Below are 18,169 nucleotides of genomic sequence, written 5' to 3'. Positions count from 1 at the left end.
TGTGGCATTTATTCCTAGAATTTGCGTAAATGCATTCGGCCAAAAATATTTGTTAACAATTTGTTTGTATACTTCCTTAGCTTGTCTATGAGCTCTATTATGTTCAACTGTAATTATTTCTAATTGTTCTTCTTTCCCTGTAATGTCTTCTACTATCTGGTTGCAAAATATAAATTTTACCATTGGGAATTCATTTAAAAGTTTGTTTTTTATTTTAAAGAATGTTTCTTCGGTACTATATACACCTACAGTTAGACCTTTCTTTGTTATATGTTTGATTTTTTCTAAAACCTCAAAATCTTTAAATAAAATGGTATGTCTCCAATAATTTGGATGGATTTCTTTTGAAATAATATTATTATTTAGGGCTTCGTTTATAATAAATTGTGCTTTATAACTATTAACCCTTTGATTAACTCTTTTAACATCTGGTATGGGCTTACTGTCTGCACTATGTATTGTTGCATTATTTGATTGCACATCGTCGCTCATCATGTTTAGTTCTTGCCTACTAAGAGCTTCAGCTACGACATTTTCCTTTCCTGGCTTATAAATAATTACAGGGGAGTATTCTTCTATGAATGCTCTCCATCTTTTGATCTTCGCGTTAGGATTCTTATCACCGATTGCGAATGTCAGTGGTTGGTGGTCCGTATATATGCGGATTCCACTTACACCGTATAAGTAATTTCTTAAGTTTTTAAGCGCCCAAACGATAGCAAGAAGCTCTTTTTCGTTCGTCGCGTAGTCCTCTTCTGTTTTACTAAGAGTTCGACTAATAAAGATAATCGGTTTGTTTGATTGGCTAAGTACTGCGCCTATGGCTGAGTTACTAGCATCTGTCGTAAGTTCAAACGGAGCATTAAAATCAGGTTGATTTAATGTTATTTGCTCACATAATTTATCTTTCATTGTCCTAAATGCCTTGATAGCTTCTTTATCGAATTCGATTGCTATTTTCTTACTATTATTTTGACCAGTTCGGCCATTTTCTCCTCTAAGGTATTTTGTTAACGGCTTAGCGATCATTGCGTAGTTTCTTAAAAATTTACGGTAGTAGCCGGATAGTCCTAAGAATGATCTTAGTTGACGTAAAGTCGTGGGTTGGGGAAATTCTTCGATACATTTTGTCTTTATTGGATCCATTTTAATACAATTTGAGGATACTATGTATCCCAAAAATTCTACTTCTGTCCTAAAATATTTTGATTTTTCGCTAGAGATGCGCATATTCGCAACACTTAAGGCTTTGATTATTTCTTCAATGTGTGCTAAGTGATCTTCTTCACTTTCTGAAAAAATTATTACATCATCGATGTAAACGTGGCAAAATTTGCCAATGTATTCACGGAGTATGTCGTCCATAGCTGCTTGAAATATAGCGGGTGCGTTTTTCAACCCAAATGGCATTCGTAGGAATTCATACTTGCCATTATTAACGCTAAATGCAGTTTTTTCCCTATCACTTTCTTTCATTCGGATTTGATGGAATCCACTTTGGAGGTCCAAAGTTGTGAAAAACCTTGCCTTCCCTAAATTTGCTAAAATAACTGATGTATCCGCCATTGGATATTTTTGAGTCTTAGTAAAAGAATTCAATTTTTTGTAATCTATTACCATTCTATGTTTCTTTGAGCCATCTTCATCGATTCCTTTTTTATCAACAACCCATACAGGAGAGTTATATGCGCTCCTACTAGGTTGTATAATATTGTTTGCAATGAGATTTCCTATTTCCTTATTCACAAAGCTTGCTACAGATTGTGGATAAGCGTAACCCTTTGTCCATATTGCAGAGTCATTTGTAGTATCTATGCTACATTTTATGCTCGTATTATAGGGCAAAAAGTTTGGGTTTTCCGTAAACACTCCTTGGTATTTCCTTAAAATTTCTTTGAGTCTTCCTTTATTATTATCGTTTTCTAACATAATCTCTAAATTATTTATCAATTGATCATTAAATACTAAAGGTACTATGCCCTGATCATATTCTAATGTGGAGTCTCTAATATTTATGTTACCTTTCACTTTGCGCAAAAGTTTAATACCAATTATCGCATCGTAATCTTTTAGCTCGTTTAATTCAAAGAACCTTTCTTTGACTCCTAAAATGTTTATTTCTTGAAATTTTCTTATAATGGTGGTTCCATGAACACTTTTAACTTGCGAAGGGATGTCTAATAATTTACTAGCAAATAGTCCAGGTTTTACATAACTATGTGTGGCACCTGTATCTATTAAAATGTTGACTACTCTACCTGACTTACTATCCGTTCTTTTAATATATGGTAAGTCGTGCCTTAATCTAAAAAATTATGACTTTCACTTAAATTATTCAAGCGTGGCACTTTAACCACCGCTACTTGACCACTGTTCGGTCGATCTCTCTTGAACGGATTATTGTTATCTCGATTCGCGTTATTGAACTGGTTGTTTGTGTTTCTTAAATTGTTATTACCGTTCGAATTTTGCCATTGGGGCCTATTTTGTTGGTTTTGCCGTTGAGGCACAAAATTCCCACTCGCCATATCCATCCTTGGTTGATATCGGTGGTTTTGATTAAAATTATTTTGGGGAACATAATTTGATCTGTAGTTAGGTTGTTGGGGTATAGGTCTAGGGATATTATGTCTATAAGTTGACCTTTCAGTGAGATTTCTAATACGATTCTCGTTTGTTTCAATTTCTTGTGCCCTAGCAAGAGCGTTTGGAAGATCTCCGGGGTTAAGTGAAAAAACTATGTTACTGGTTGGTTGGTTTAACCCTGTAACAAAAACTCGTAGCGCATTTTGTCGTGCTCTGTCTGTTAAACACTCAGTTTCAGCGGTTCTAGGACCGTAAGTCATAATAGTCTTATTTATAAGTAAAGTCATCACTTTAGTCACCTCATCGTAGAATTCCTGCAAAGATTTTTTATCTTGTCGCATCCCGCTTAACTCTGTTTCTAACATGTGTACCGGTCTCTTGTCGCTGTAGGTCAAGTCAAGGCGTCCTATAATTGCGTCAACATTTAAAGGTGTCCCGTGACTTGTCAAAACGTCATTTGCCTTGCCTACTACTTTATTCCTAACTATATTTACAACGGAATAATACCTAGTACCACCCTTACATGCGTCGTAAACTTTCATTGCATTTGTCAATGCCGTACGCCATGAGACGTAATTATCCCCATCAAACTGAGGTATGCATTTGGCTACTTCTAACCCTTCTCCCCCTAGAATTGTAGGATCTATAGTCACGTCCTTATATGGTTCAATATTATCGTGGGGGCACAAAGCGGATAATTGCCTTGTAAGAAGGTCAATTTCTTTTCTTAACCCAGCTGTGGATTCTGCTATAAGATTGCCTACAATCGCTGACATTTGATCTGCTGTCATAGCCATCTTAACACTTTATTATGATAACAATTATTTTCTTTTTATAATAGCCTGGAATCACTTTATCTAATTTTTAATCACTTTTATCTTAATTATAAATTTTTTATTTCTTATTTATATATATGTAAAAAAAAGGTAAAAAGTTCTTACTATCCAAGTTTTCTTTAATCAGTTGTTGGGTTGAAATTTCAGCGTCAGAGCTTACTTTTCAGATCTGTGGGAATCGATGTCCCGGGTTTGCTTAGGGTGCTTTACGCCTTAAGTCTTGGAGTCGTTCCCCGCGCTGTTCAGATTTTATGTCTGATTGTTCAAGTTCCCGTGGCTGAAGGGTACTTGTTTCTTTCCCCTTCTTGGATGCCTTCGTTAAAATGTTAATTATCGACCGTTTGGTTTTTCACCCACTGAATCACTTTATATTTTTTAGTCGAACAATTAAATTAACTAATTTTGTCGACTGGTTGGTTTTTCACCCACTGATTCACTTTATATTTTTTAGTCGAACAATTAATTTAACTTAAACGGGTCCTGCTCGGGCGCCAATTAATTTTATTGTACTCAAAATTTACTTTTTAAAAAGTTTATTTAATTCAAAGTACTTTCAGTTTCGCGGTCGATGGTAGACTGCCGTCATCATCTTGCCATGAGTCTGGGTTCGGTCTTGGATACCGTGGGATCCTTATCTCCTGCAGTGTCAGCGATGTTCGTTGTTCGTTGTTGATCGTTGTGTGGTCTCCATGGTGTAGGTTGTTGTTTATATTTATGCAAGTGTTGCAGTTTTTGGGCTTGCGATCATCATAATGATTATTTCATTATGTGGTGGAGTCAGATGTGTTAACTTAGCATAACGGGGATGATGAGGGCCGGATAGATTAGTATGTGATATCTTAGTTAACCAGGGGTGGATCAATATGCAGATCTTCACTGAGGCATAACCCTAGTGAAAGTAAGTTATTGAAAAGTTCAAATTGGATTCTAGATAGAACATATATTAAAGGTAATTGTCCGAATTTGTGTCTTACTAGTCAGGGTGGATTTTAGCATCATTCGTGGTTTGAGAAAGATCTGCTAGGCACATCTGCAAAATTCTCATGTCTAAAAAACCCAGTTAACGAAAAAACTCCTATGAGAACCGTTTGACAATATGAGAAAGCCAACTGGGACGATCTCAATGAATTCTTCAGGAACTTTAACTGGTCACTATGCTTCCTCGATAGTGATGTGGATTCCAGATATGGTTACAAATTGCATGCTTTGTGCAATCAGAAATGTTATCCCGATTATTGTGAAATCTATCAAACCCAAAGAGAACGCGCTGTAAATTGGTTATTAGGATGAAAGATGTAAGTTTCTGAATTAATAAAGCCAACCCGATTGAGGAAAACCGGAATGAGTTCAAACAAACTAGAAAGACATGTCATGGTCATTTTTGACGAACTAAATTTTTGCATGATCAGAAATTAAGGCAAAAAATACTACAATGTCCCAAAAGTAGTAAAAATGAATGTTCATTTGTAAAAAAACGTACGAAACATCACGTCATTCTCGAATCCAAAGCATTTATCCAGCCTGTCCCTACAAAAATGCGAATTCTTCCCTCCCTCTAACTATCGTCAAATAGCACCCTCGTCCCTTTTTTCCAAGGTCATGGAAATATCATGTCGAGCATTTGAAATGATTTTTTATAATTTTCAGCGAATCCTAAAAGTTTGTTCAACGGAATACAATAATTTCAATGAAATAGTTTCAAATTAATAGATGAGTCAGGAGACCACGATGCGTATCACTCTCATTTTTAGTTAAGGATTAATCGTTGATGGTATTCCGACATTGCTATTTCCTTGACATTAAGTTCATAGCGAATTTCATCAAAAAGAAGAGTAATTACATTGTTTACAAGTTTTGTATTGACTATTTTCTATGAATTTCGTAATAAGGAGTCCATACCTGCGAAGCATATTCAAGGTGAGGGCAAACATGGCAATTATACAAAGAAAGAGGAACGTAGGGATCATTGAACTCCTTTATTAACAACAAAATTAATGTGATGTGTAAATTCTAAGTTGGAACAGAAATGAACACCTAAATCTTTAAAAGTGGAGACGCGACAGAGTTTTTGATGTGATATACAATAGTCATATACGCAACTGATTAGTTTCTTAGTAAAAGTTATCGCCTGGCATTTTAAAGGGTTGAGTGAAAGGCTTTTCTTTCCCACACCAAAATGTGAAACTATCATTGTCTGCTTGTAAAAGAATACGATCATGGGTGGACTTTATTATTTTGAAAATCTTCAGATCGTCAGCAAAAATGAGAAGTTCACTTGAGCGTAGACATGACGATACCTCGTTAATAGACAGGATGAACAGAGAAGGGCCAAGATGGCTTCCCTGGGGCACACCAGATTGAGCAACGAAAGGTTCAGAATGACAAATTCTAAATTTTACCTCGTAGGATCTGTTTTCAAGGTATGACTTAATCCAAGAGCCTTAAATTTAAATAAAATAATTTCGTGGCTAAGTTGGTCAAAAGCTTTAGAAAAGTTAGTGTATACACAGTCAACTTCATAACCTTGTTCTAAAGCGTTTGAACATATGTTTGAGAATGTGAGGAGATTAGTAACGGTTCATATTTTTTTCACAAAACCATGTTGCTGTTCGTAAATGATATTTTTACTAAAATATGCTACACTTTCACAAACAACTTGTTCAAATGCTTTAGGAATGCAAGAAAGCTTTGTAATGGGCCTGTAGTTGATTATATCCAACTTGTTACCTTTCTTGAAAATTGGTGTTAGAAATGACTTCTTCCATATGATGGGAAATTTGCCTGTTTTTAGAGAAAGTTTAAATAAGAATGTAGAGGTTCAACTCAAGCATTACTACAGTTTTTTTAGTACTATCGGGGGATACCATCGTGACCGGCTGGAGGTCATCAACTTCTTCAGAGCAATTAACAAAAGACTCACGGAAATTCGTTGCGAAAGCGTTACAGATAGCAACAGTTTTATCTAACGAAAGGTTCTTGTAAGTGAAGTTAACTGAAAAGCCATCTGATTTTTTCTTTGAGTTTACAAAATTCCAAAACTTTCAGAGAGGTGCCCATATCAGTAACATAACAAGCATATACAAAATTAAAAAGAGACTTAAATTGGTTAAAGAGTTCAACATAAAAAGAGAAGTAGACTGGAGACAGAGTTTTGAGATACGTTTTCCATGCCTTATTTTTTTTCTTTCGTGTACCAAGGATGGCTAAGGTTTGTATTTCTTGATTTCTTTATCGGTACATTTTTTTCAAAACAATAATTAAGGATCCTATAAAAAGTTGAAACTTCTTCGTCAATGTTAGAAAATGCTAGTGTATCAGCAATTCCAGAAATGGTTAAATCCTCAGAAAACTGCTGGAAATTGGCTCTTCTGAAATCAAAATTATATAAGCAATCAAAAGAATTACTGTGATTAGTAAAGTAATTACTTAAGTCAAAAAAAAAATGTCCAAAGGGGGGGTGATATTTGTCAATATTAGTAATTTCTGTTCTAGATTCTAGAACAAGAGTAGGTACCAATAGCGTCAGAAGAAAAGACTAAATCGAGAATTCGATTTTTTTGACTTTGTAATACAGCTTGTTTGCTGTAAATCAGAAAGAAGGACTTTATCGAGAAGAGATAGTTCCATTTGTGAAGAAGAAGGAGAGGCTTCAAGGCAGGATTCGTCTTCGGATGGAATCCAGTCAATGTGTGGTAAATTAAAATCACCTAAAAGTAAAATATTGGTGTCAGAGCTGGACAAATTTATAAGATAGTCTAATGCCAAGATCCTTATAAACAGACTCCAAACTTTTTGGAGGAATGTAAACGTTTAAAATAAAAAAAAGTCTTAGTCTGTACCATTATCTTTACACATACAAGTTCAATTGATAATACAAATGGAAAAGATACAGAAGAAGAGAAATATGTATTTTTTACCGCTATGAGAACAACTACACTTAAATCCTTTTCATTACCAACATGACGATCGTTTCTGTAAACTTCGAACTCTTGACTGAAAATTTCTATGTTGGAAAAGCTTGAAATGATTGGGAGTTAAGAAAAATGTCAGTAGTCTTGCTACGAAGTCCCCTTACGTTTTGGTAGAAGAGCTCAAGCCTGTTAAGTTAATTGATTTTTTTTTTCAAAGAAACACCCTGTTTTTGACTTTGAGTACATTCTTTGACTAAAGTCTCTGCGGGCCATATATTTGTGTTGCAAATAGAATCAAAGTAAGTGGGATTCGTTATTAATTTAAAAGGGGAAATAAAGCTTTTTGGTTTACTGATCTTAGTACAACTGATAGATGAGCTGGAAGGTAGACTAAGTGGGAAGTTATATCTTCTGGCGTAGTAGCTGGGTCCAGACGAGATATAAAAATTATTTTTGGTTTGGAGACAGCTTTGATAGGGATGACGTTGTTTATTACAGTTCCTGTAACGGTGTCACTATTGGAAGCTAACTCTGAGGCAACAATTTGAGGTATATTGGGAGTTTCGGTGGGATCTGTAGGTATTGGTGTGATGTTGAAATTTGTTCTTTTTGATGGTGGGGTAGAATTTCTAGCAAGTTCAGAGTTTTCTCGGCTTCTTTTCTTAGACTTTTTCTTTTGTTTCTCAGGTACACTTCCTGCGTTATTAACACCAGAACCTGATTGCGTGAGAATATCTTCACATGTAGAAGAGAAAGTAGTGGAAATAGGCTGTGCCAAATCATTAGTCGAAGTAGAACTATCGACCATGATGTTGGTTACAGAGTATGCATTTAATTTGCAAACTGCAGTGTTGAAAGACTTCAGTAGCTCTTCAAAATCTTTAGAAAGTTTTAAAATGTCAGCCTTAAAAGAAGACATTTTAAAAGCTAGTTGAGATACAGAGAGTTTACGTCAGTCGTGACAGTACCAGTGAGCAAAATTTACTGACACGACAAATAACAAATGGTAAAGATTACCATAGGGTCCGAAACAGGCAAATAGAGGATTATTTTTAGCAACCTCTTGGCAATTTATATATTTAAATTAAAAAAAAAAAAAAATTACCACGGTAAGCGGGACTCGCACCTACGTGCTTCAACAAAAGTCTCAATTAAACCTAGCTTTTACTTACTGGCCTACGCCAGGCCCTTTAAATCGGTTGACAAAAATATAATGAAATTAAACTAATAAGGTGGAATCAATTAAGTCAAACAAAGAATATGGGGGAGGGCAAATATAAAATAATTGAAAACAAAAAGCACTCACACATGGACAAGGGAACACTTTGGAAAAAACAAAAATACTGAGCACCTTACCGGGGAGAACTTAAGTTTTAAACAAAATATCACAAAATTCAAGAAAATTGAAATTGATTAAAATGGTATTATAACACAATATTTGATAAAATTATTGAATAAAACAAATAAAAGTTCACTTATTCAGTGAAATTTAACACCACTACAAATATCTAAACACGATTTATATAAGAAAAAAAAGGATGCATATACAATACAAGTTATTGTTTTTCTTTGGATGGTATATGCGTACAAGGAGTAATTTTATAGATATGAACCAATATAAGGGTTCGATACTTAGAAATGGTAAGTTAGTTTACGTGCGATCACAGTAACGTTTGCTACGAAGAAGAAAAATGGAAAATGAGAACTATGACGAGTACCATACAAGGTTCCAGGATATTGAGGAGTTAGATTTGTTCTGTCCAAGTCACAACCGGGAAAGATTGGATTGCGGACCAACTCAAAGATACCTAGAAGCATTATTTGATCCATTGAATGGGGCTGCTACCATAAAGGAATTGGATGACGAATACGGACCAAACTATTTTGATCCTGAGGAACTCTTCGACGATGAGGAATTCAAAACAAGTAAGCTTCTGGAGAAAGTACTACTGGCCAAGTTTCGTCCAAAAAGGAAAAAAATCCCAGATCCTTTATTGGATGCAAAGCGTTTTCCAGCAGGAAAAAATTAAAAGGAGAGAAAAGCAGACCTAGGATTTAACAAATATAAAAGAACGAAAATTATAATAGTAAACAAAGAAAAAAATAAATATTTTTACAATTCTTATATTTTATAGTAATTCGTTTTTATTAATCCAGGAGTTATGTTCTGATGGAAAACCCAACCACTTAACAAAAACCTTATTTCCTCTGTTTTGTAAAACCTTTTCCACAAGAAAAATATCTCCACATTTAGTTTTCAACAGTTCTGGTTCATAGAAACTACTTTGAACAGGTTTTCCTTGATAGTCTTCAAGAAGACATGTATTTGGTTTTGTAACTTTGATTTTTCTTATTTTAAAAACCTCTGTTGTCCAGTTAGGTGTATAGCCCTTTTCAAATGCATGTTTATACTTGCTGATTCTTACTTTGTAACCGATCTTCAATTTTCGTTTACTTGCTCCTTCCTTATCAGTTTTAAAAAGCGTTAACAACTTTGAATTTTTCTTAGTCACATCTCCAGGAAAAATTCAATAGTTCTATGAAAAGACTGATTGTAATCATTAAGTAATTTCTCAAAAATATTGATCCACTTATAGTTTCCATTGGAACTAAATTCTTTCCACATTTTTTCTCTTAAAGGTCTATAATCTTTCGACAATGGAAGCCTTTAAATAACTGAATGTCGAGTAATGATTAATTTTATACTTTTGCATCAAGAGTTTCAAGTTTTCATTGAAAAATTCTTTTCCATCATTTGTTTGTAAATTCTGTGGAATTCGAGAATCACTACTTCTAACCATTGAAACACAGTTAGTAAATTCTCCATAGTGTTCATCCAATATTAATTCCCCTTTTATATAAAAAAAAATAGAAAAAACGTTTAATTATTTTGACAGTCAACTAGAAAAGTATTTCCCAAAACCAATTTATCACTGGAAATCCAATCCCAAAATTAGAACGTGCGGATTCTTATTAAAAATTACTGAAAATAATTAATTTTTTTCTATAACAGAAACTACTTAATAAATTTTATACGCAATGACGTTGTTTAGCAGACACGTCTTTATTCATCAGTCAATAAAATCAAATAAAATAAAATAAAAATATATTAAAATAAAATAAATTAAAATATATAGAAATAAAATAAATTGTATAACATATAATGAAATGAAATAAAATAAAAATATATTAAATTAAACCGAAATAAAACAAATTGTATAAAATATAATGAAATGAAGTAAAATAAAATAAATTAAATATTCATGAATATCGTACCTCCGGCTGAAAATTCAAGAAATAACAATTTTGAGAGCCACAATAGAAAAACACACAACTTAAGAGAAATTATATTTGTTTCATGTTTGTCTTGTAAACCCTTATAGACTTGAAATCAAGCAAAATATTTTGATATTCATGTTGAGGAATTTCATCTGAGAAAATTGTTGTCTTTTGTTATTATTTCCAGGGGACAAAAAATAAAACAAAAAACCTTTCCTAAAATAAATTCTTCTTCCGGAAATTTTTGGATTTAGCCGTTTCGCTTTTGACCGTTTAATTATTTTTGTATATTTTGACCTCTATTTTACTTGAACTATCATGGATTTTACTTTAGAATTAATTCAATGAGACCAAGAGTTCGAGTAAAAGTTACATCATCAAATAATAATATCATGATCATTCATGAGAAACCTACAGTTTCCTATTTTATAGAATTTGAATTTGCAGTAAAACAGAGATAATATGCTGTATCTCGATATGATTCTGTTTGGAAAGAAACACTTGAAACGTACCAACATTAAAAGATTGTGGTAATATAAATCTGAACAATGGAAGTGGTTTGGGTGCCAGAAATTGCCCAACTAAATATGTATTGTGTGCCATGCTGGTTAGGGTGTCCCGTCACGCTACACTATCAAAAGGGGTATCTAAATTTGCGTAATCTTACACAGATAAAGAAAACATGAAAAAAGCTGAAAGAATATGTTATCTTGGGGGTAGTACCGGGCTTTGAAGATTTTTAAATTTCATGTTTTTACATACTTTAACCATTTGAATAAAACTATAAAACATTAAGTTTTAAACGTATTTTATTATTAATATTATTCAAACAAATCACATAAAAACAAAATAGGTAAGCAAGAAATAATTTGTATTTAATGACATGACCTTAGACCTTAATTTCAGCTTCTCTAGTTTTTTTATTCTTCACAATGCCAGCTCCCAAATGTGGTCCCTTTCATCAAACAACATAATACTGATAAGCAGGTTTTCTGAATGTTCAAAATAAGCATTTCTTTCAATAACAGAATCCACAACACATCTCAAATTTTCTGGTAAATATCGAGAGTCCATTATTAATTGGATAATATGTTTGGCTCCATCCTTAAAAGACGCCTGTCGCTTGATTCGCAACCAAATTGAAGCGTATACTTTGACGACGTAGTTGACAAGCAATAGCAAATTCTCTGATGGGTGAAGAGTACTAACACAAAGTCTCAGTATGCGATTAGCTGAAGTAAGCCATCTCGAGTGCGCCATTTTTCCAGGTTGACTGTTTGCCAGCTCAGGAAAACAGAAACCAGTAGATACAACTTGACATATCTGATAAAGATATTTTGGATCCGTACTATGTTCATCAAACACATTTTTGGCCAAGTCAGGCATATTACCAGCCAATGCACAAAAGATCACGGTGGTTTTAATTTCGTTTCCCAATAGGTCCAGAATATTCTCTAGGACCTGAAGTGCAACCATCTAATGTCAAGAATAAATGACGAAGAGGTAACTCATTGGCGTGAAGCATGCAAATAAACCATTGCAGCGGTCTCTTCAAGAACTCCTCTAAATATTGAATGACGCCTCCCTTCCAACCAGTGTTAGTTGCAGTTCAGTCACATCCAATACAAGGCACGTCATCTAAATTTCAACCTTGACTCTCTAAAAAGGTTGCGATGGAAGTAAAAATCCCTTTTGCGGTGCCACGACCCACAGTGGTGCGAGAGCGGAAAAAAGTCTTTTTAAGAAGTTATATTTATCCTTTTAAATTGTATGTTTAAGTACTCTTATATAACCCGAGCGTATGATTTAAAAGTATTTTTCAACATATATATTGTATGTTCTGATTTACAAGCCCTCAAAGTTGAAAAATAATTTTACTCAAATCGCGAACCGTATTTTCAACAAATTTTGAGATGTTTTTTTACGAAGTTCCTTTAAATAAATTCTCTAGCTTCTTAAATAATTTAATTGGTCTATTTTCGATTATCTAAAATTTAAAAAAAAATGATTATTTATAAAAGATACCTTCTATAAGTAGTCTGAAGCTTAAGTACTAGGAAAAAATGTGTTTTTTTTAAACTTTTTGATTTCAAAAAAAAGCTCCAAAAGACTCCAAGAAAGTAAGTATGCCAGCATATGCTCCATGCATTTATGTAAAAGCACAGAAAAAATCAGCTGCAGATACGTGCAGATGTGGAAGTTATGATCAAAAATGTTTCACTGAATCGGATTTCAAAAAACTACGTTTTGACGGTGGTGTTTACCAAAAAGTTTGATTTCTTCGTTATTAATTCTCAGAATGAACTGGTTAAGCCCATTATTTTAAGAAAAAATGTCAAACTTTATTTTAAAAATAAAACAAAATTAATACATTGTCACAGGTCTGAGAATTTCGATTTTTGCGAAACCATTTATTTCTGCCCGGAAAATTTTTTCAACTTTGAACTCAATTTTCTTGGAAAGAACACACGAAAAGCAATATAGTTTCATGATATTTTAAATTATATGATAGAGCTTAAAAAAAATAAAGAAAAGGATTAGGTATAATCCTTTATTTTTTTAGTTTTTTGCTAAAAGTAGGGCAGGTAGAAATAAAAAAGGTGTTATTTTTAAAGTTTTATTGCTTTGTTTTTGTTGTATATTGCGTAATTTTGTATTACCTGTCTTATTAGAATAAAATCTCTTACTTAAATCTATATATATAAAGGATTAAATTAAAAAAAAGTCAGTATTGAGTTATTGACCATTTTTGCAAGGTGTTTAAGAAAAATGTTTACTCTGATCAATCAATAAGTGAAAGTGAAGTGAAATATAATAACAAATATACATATAGTGAATAGTGAATTCAATACATTAAAATGCATTCAATCGAAATTCCTTATTCGGTGTTGTGTAGTGAACTTATCACTAATGGACATGATGTTCAAAATCTTCTACCATATTTTGAAAGGGAATACCCCAACTAAATTTCTGAGCAAATAGAAACTGTGCTGTCACAATTAAATAAACGTTTTGTGCCTCATTTTTAAAAGTCGATGGAACGCAGTTCATAGAAAAAAAAGTCATTTTGAAAAAAAATACACTCATTGGCTCGAAGGAGTTTTCGAAGTAGAACTAACCCAAAGTGTATTGGCCGAAACGTCAACTAATATGGGAAGACCACGAAAGAGTTTTGACGAATGCTGTGATCGATCTAAAAGGTATAAAAGGGACGAAATTAGAAATATATTTCCTCAAGAAGAGATAAACTATGCAGCAACATCAGAGAGCTTTTCCTGCTCACAATTTGATCCGGGTAAGGCTCTTGCATTATTTATACAAGCAGAATTGTCGAAACGCCAATATGAAGTATTAAGAAATGCCCTAAAAGCCGAAAGACATGATGTTTTCCACCTTATATAAAATTACTGGAAGCAAAAAAAAAGTGATATCCTTTAGATATAAGCATTACGGAAAGCTCAGCAAGTGTGCCACTACAAAAATTGTTAGGAAGAAATCATACGAAACGAGAAACGAATAATAGATACGGAAATCAGTAATTTAACTCAGACGATAATTCAAATAGGCGAACGTCAGTTTACAGTCAACCACGAATTCATGTTCACAATGCTGGACGGGAAGACAGCTCAATCTGTAACAGAAACTCCTGCAGCTTCTTCCTGTTTCATATGTGGAACTTCAACTTCTGGAATGAATAACCTGACAAATATAAGATCCAAAGCTGTAAACAGGGAAGCTTTGAAAATGGGAATGTCTCCTCTTCACGCTGCGATAAAATTTATATAGTGTATCCTCCATGTTGCCTACAATTTGCCATTTAAAGCATGGAGAACCAACAATGAGACCCGCCATATTAGAGATGCTCAGAAGAAGAAAATTCAGCAGGGGTTTCGTGAAAAACTGGGCATCATTGTCGATCTTGTAAAACAAGGTACGGGGACAAGTAATGACGGCAACACCTCCAGAAGATTTTTTGCAAATCCAACCATGACTTCAAAAATCACTGGAGTTAGTGAATCCCTAATTCGGCGGTTTGCTGTTGTCCTTGAAGTAATAACGTCGAATGAAAAATTAGATTTAAAAAAAAATGCAGCTTACATGTGGGAAACTGCTGAACTGTTTGTTGTGAAATATAAATGGTACAATATGCCAGCAACCGTACATAAGGTTTTGATCCATGGAGAAGAAATAATTAAAAGCTGTGCATTTCCTGTTGGATCGCTCTCCGAGGAAGCCCAAGAATGCCGAAATAAGGATTATAAAGCCTACCGCAGGTTTCATTCGAGAAAATGCAGCTGAATTGCGACGAATGAAGATGTGATGCATCATATACTCAGATCCAATAAGTTGTCAGTGAACCTTTGTTGGGGAAGGTTGCCCCTGTGTTGTGCGTCTCCATTCTGTCAGTGCTCGTTCTTTTTTGTTTTTATTGTTCGTAATCGTGTCGTGGAACAGTTTTTTTTTATCATCATCTAAATTTAATTACAATTAAACATATACACAAACAGTTCTATAATCAAACAAAAATAACAATAATTTACCATAACAAAAAATAATCACAAATTAATATTAGTGGTTCCAAAAAAAAAAAAAAAAAAAACAATAGTGCAACCCCCAAATAAAATAACATAGAAATCACGCCACTCAAAAAACAACAAAAACACACCAAAAACAAAATATGATAAGCCACTCAGCACAGCACTTCACAGTGAGTACCATCCCATCCTTACTTTCCCCTTCTTCCACAGTTGCACAGCCTAGTTTATGTATCAATTGCAAATGGAATTGGTGCATATGCTAATCTGTGTTTCAGCAGATTATTTGAATTGAATTTACTGTTTTGCATTACAGTGTCGAATCGGTTCTCGTCACTGCTAAGGCATAACACTAGCAGTGAAGGGTATTGATAATTATTCTGTGTTTCAATTCAGTGAATTTTATTTATTTTATATCTGTATTGGTTTTAGACATTTAGAGTAGATTATTGTAATATTTGTGAGCTAAGGGCAAATTTTTTGTTAGCATACCGCCATACTGTTTCATACAGGCCAGCTGTTTTGGCACTAAGTGAAACCCAAGTAGATGAGGATTCCGATCCTGCTGAATTTTTTATTCATGGTGCCTTGGTGCCTTTATTCTTTTCCCACCATGGCCTCGCCATATACACTAGGAATGATGTTGCTTATCAGCTCTTACCACAATATGGTCTTTGCACCAATTCCTTTTTTAATTATATGTGGTTTAAATTCTCCGTGAATAAGCAAATCATTCACTACTGCTTCCTTTATCGAAGCCCAAATTTAGACAGAGAATCAACGTCTCGTGAATTTGATGATTTGTCTGATTCCATCCAAAGAATTGTTTCGTCCTATCCTCGCACTGAAATCGTTGTTACGGGCGATTTCAATGTACACAATTCTTCATGGCTTCAACATTCAGGCCAGACAACACCCGATGGAGTGTGTGCAGAAATCTTCGCTGAGTTGAACCACCTAACTCAGCTTGTCAATGAGCCCACCCGAATATCGGACGTTGAAGGTCGAGCAGAAAACACTCTTGACTTGTTTCTTACCTCTGAACCTGATAAGTACACTGTCAGTGTTCTATTTCCTCTAGGCACATCTGACCATTGATGTTATATCAGCAAATTTCTCGTGTCAAAACTGTTCAGTTAAGAGAACCGTTTGGCAATACGAGAAAGCCAACTGGGACGACCTCAATAATTACTTCAGGATCTTTAACTGGCCACTATGCTTCCTCGATAGTGACGTTGACGCCAGCGCTGATATGATCACAAGTTTAATTCTCCTGGGAATGAGAACTTTTATACCAAACAGTGTTAAAAGTATCAGACCCAAGGAAAACGCTTGGTTTGATGACAGCTGTAAAGAGGTTATTAGGGCCAAAGAGGTTAGTTTCCGTTGCTATAAAGCCAACCGTACTGAGGAAAGCCGGAAAAAGTTCAAACAAGCCAGGAAGGCCTGCAACGCCCATATTCGAAGAACCAAATTTTTACATGACTAAAATACGGCAAAAAATATTGCAATTTCCACAAAGGCAGTAAAAATGTATGGTCATTTGTAAAAAACATGAGGAATTCTTCCTCTTCTTCGGTTCCTACGATCGTTGTAAATGACACTCCTTTTGTTAGCTCTTTAGAGAAAGCTAATCTCTTTGCTAGGCAGTTTGCCGCCAATTCTACGCTGCCAGTGAGTGTTATGACTCCGCCTGTACTTGAGCGAGTTAGTGATTCTATGGGACCAATCTTATTTCGCACTCGTACTGTGGCAAGAGTCCTAAGAGATCTAAACACACATAAATCCGCTGGTCCGCATGGTATCCCCGCTATTGTTCTGAAGAGGTGTTCTTCAACGCTGGCAAAACCACTGCGTAAGCTTTTTCATCTGTCCTACTCCTCAGGTCTCGTTCCGAGCGATGGAAAACGGCATTTGTCCAGCCTATTCCCAAAAAAAGGCGAATCTTCTTCACCCTCTAACTACCGACCGATTGCACTTACGTCCCTTCTTTTCAAGGTCATGGAAACGCTGATTAATTATCAGCTCAAGAAATATCTTGAAGACCGAAAGCTTCTTAATGACCGGCAATACGGCTTTCGTAGCAATAGGTCCACTGGTGATCTCATGGTTCATCTCACCGAACAGTCGAGCAAATCTTTACATCGTTTTAGAGAAAGTAAGATTATTGCACTTGATATTTCAAAAGCATTTGATAGGGTTTGGCATCAGGCTCTCTTATCGAAAATGCGTGCTTTCGGTTTTCATGAATCCCTGCTTCATTGGATTAGTAATTACCTTTCAGATCGTTCATAACAAGTAGTATTGGAAGGATTCAAGTCTAAAAACCATAAAATAAATGCTGGTGTGCCCCAGGGCTCTGTTTTATCTCCAACACTCTTTCTCATTTTTATTCATAATCTTCTGTCTGCAACATCTAGTCCAATACATTGTTTCGCTGACGATAGTACTCTTAGCTTTTCCTATTCGTTTTCAGACTCACATCCCTCTTTTTCGGACGTGGAACTGCAACGACAAAATATGATAAGCTCATTAAATTCTGAGACTAAAAGCATTGTTTAATGGGGATTAAAAAACCGCGTGGAATTTAATGCTTCGAAAACCCAATGCTGTCTTGCATCGTTAAAGCGATATATACCCCCATTGCCATTATCCATGGATGGCACTTGCATCAATGAGACTGAACACCTCGATATTCTTGGTATATGTGTCACCAACCACCTCTTATGGAATGATCACATACGCGATGTCGCCAAAAATGCCGCAAGGTGTTTGGGTTTTCTTAGGCGATGCAAGAAATATTTCACCCCTTCTGATCTGGTTGTTATCTACAAGACTTACATACGTCCAAAGCTTGAGTATAACTCCCATCTCTGGGCTGGTGCTCCTGCAACTTACTTAAGCCTCTTGGATAGTATTGAACGTAGAGCATTTAAATTGATAGGTGATAATATCATCATAAGTTTATTTACTTCGCTTGAACATCGTCGTAAGGTCTCTTGTCTGACCCTTTTTTTACCGT

Source organism: Eupeodes corollae, chromosome 1 (assembly GCF_945859685.1).
Source record: "Eupeodes corollae chromosome 1, idEupCoro1.1, whole genome shotgun sequence".
Lineage (NCBI taxonomy): Eukaryota > Metazoa > Arthropoda > Insecta > Diptera > Syrphidae > Eupeodes > Eupeodes corollae.
The sequence above is the reverse complement of the archived record's forward strand: the minus strand, read 5'-3'. Positions refer to the sequence as shown.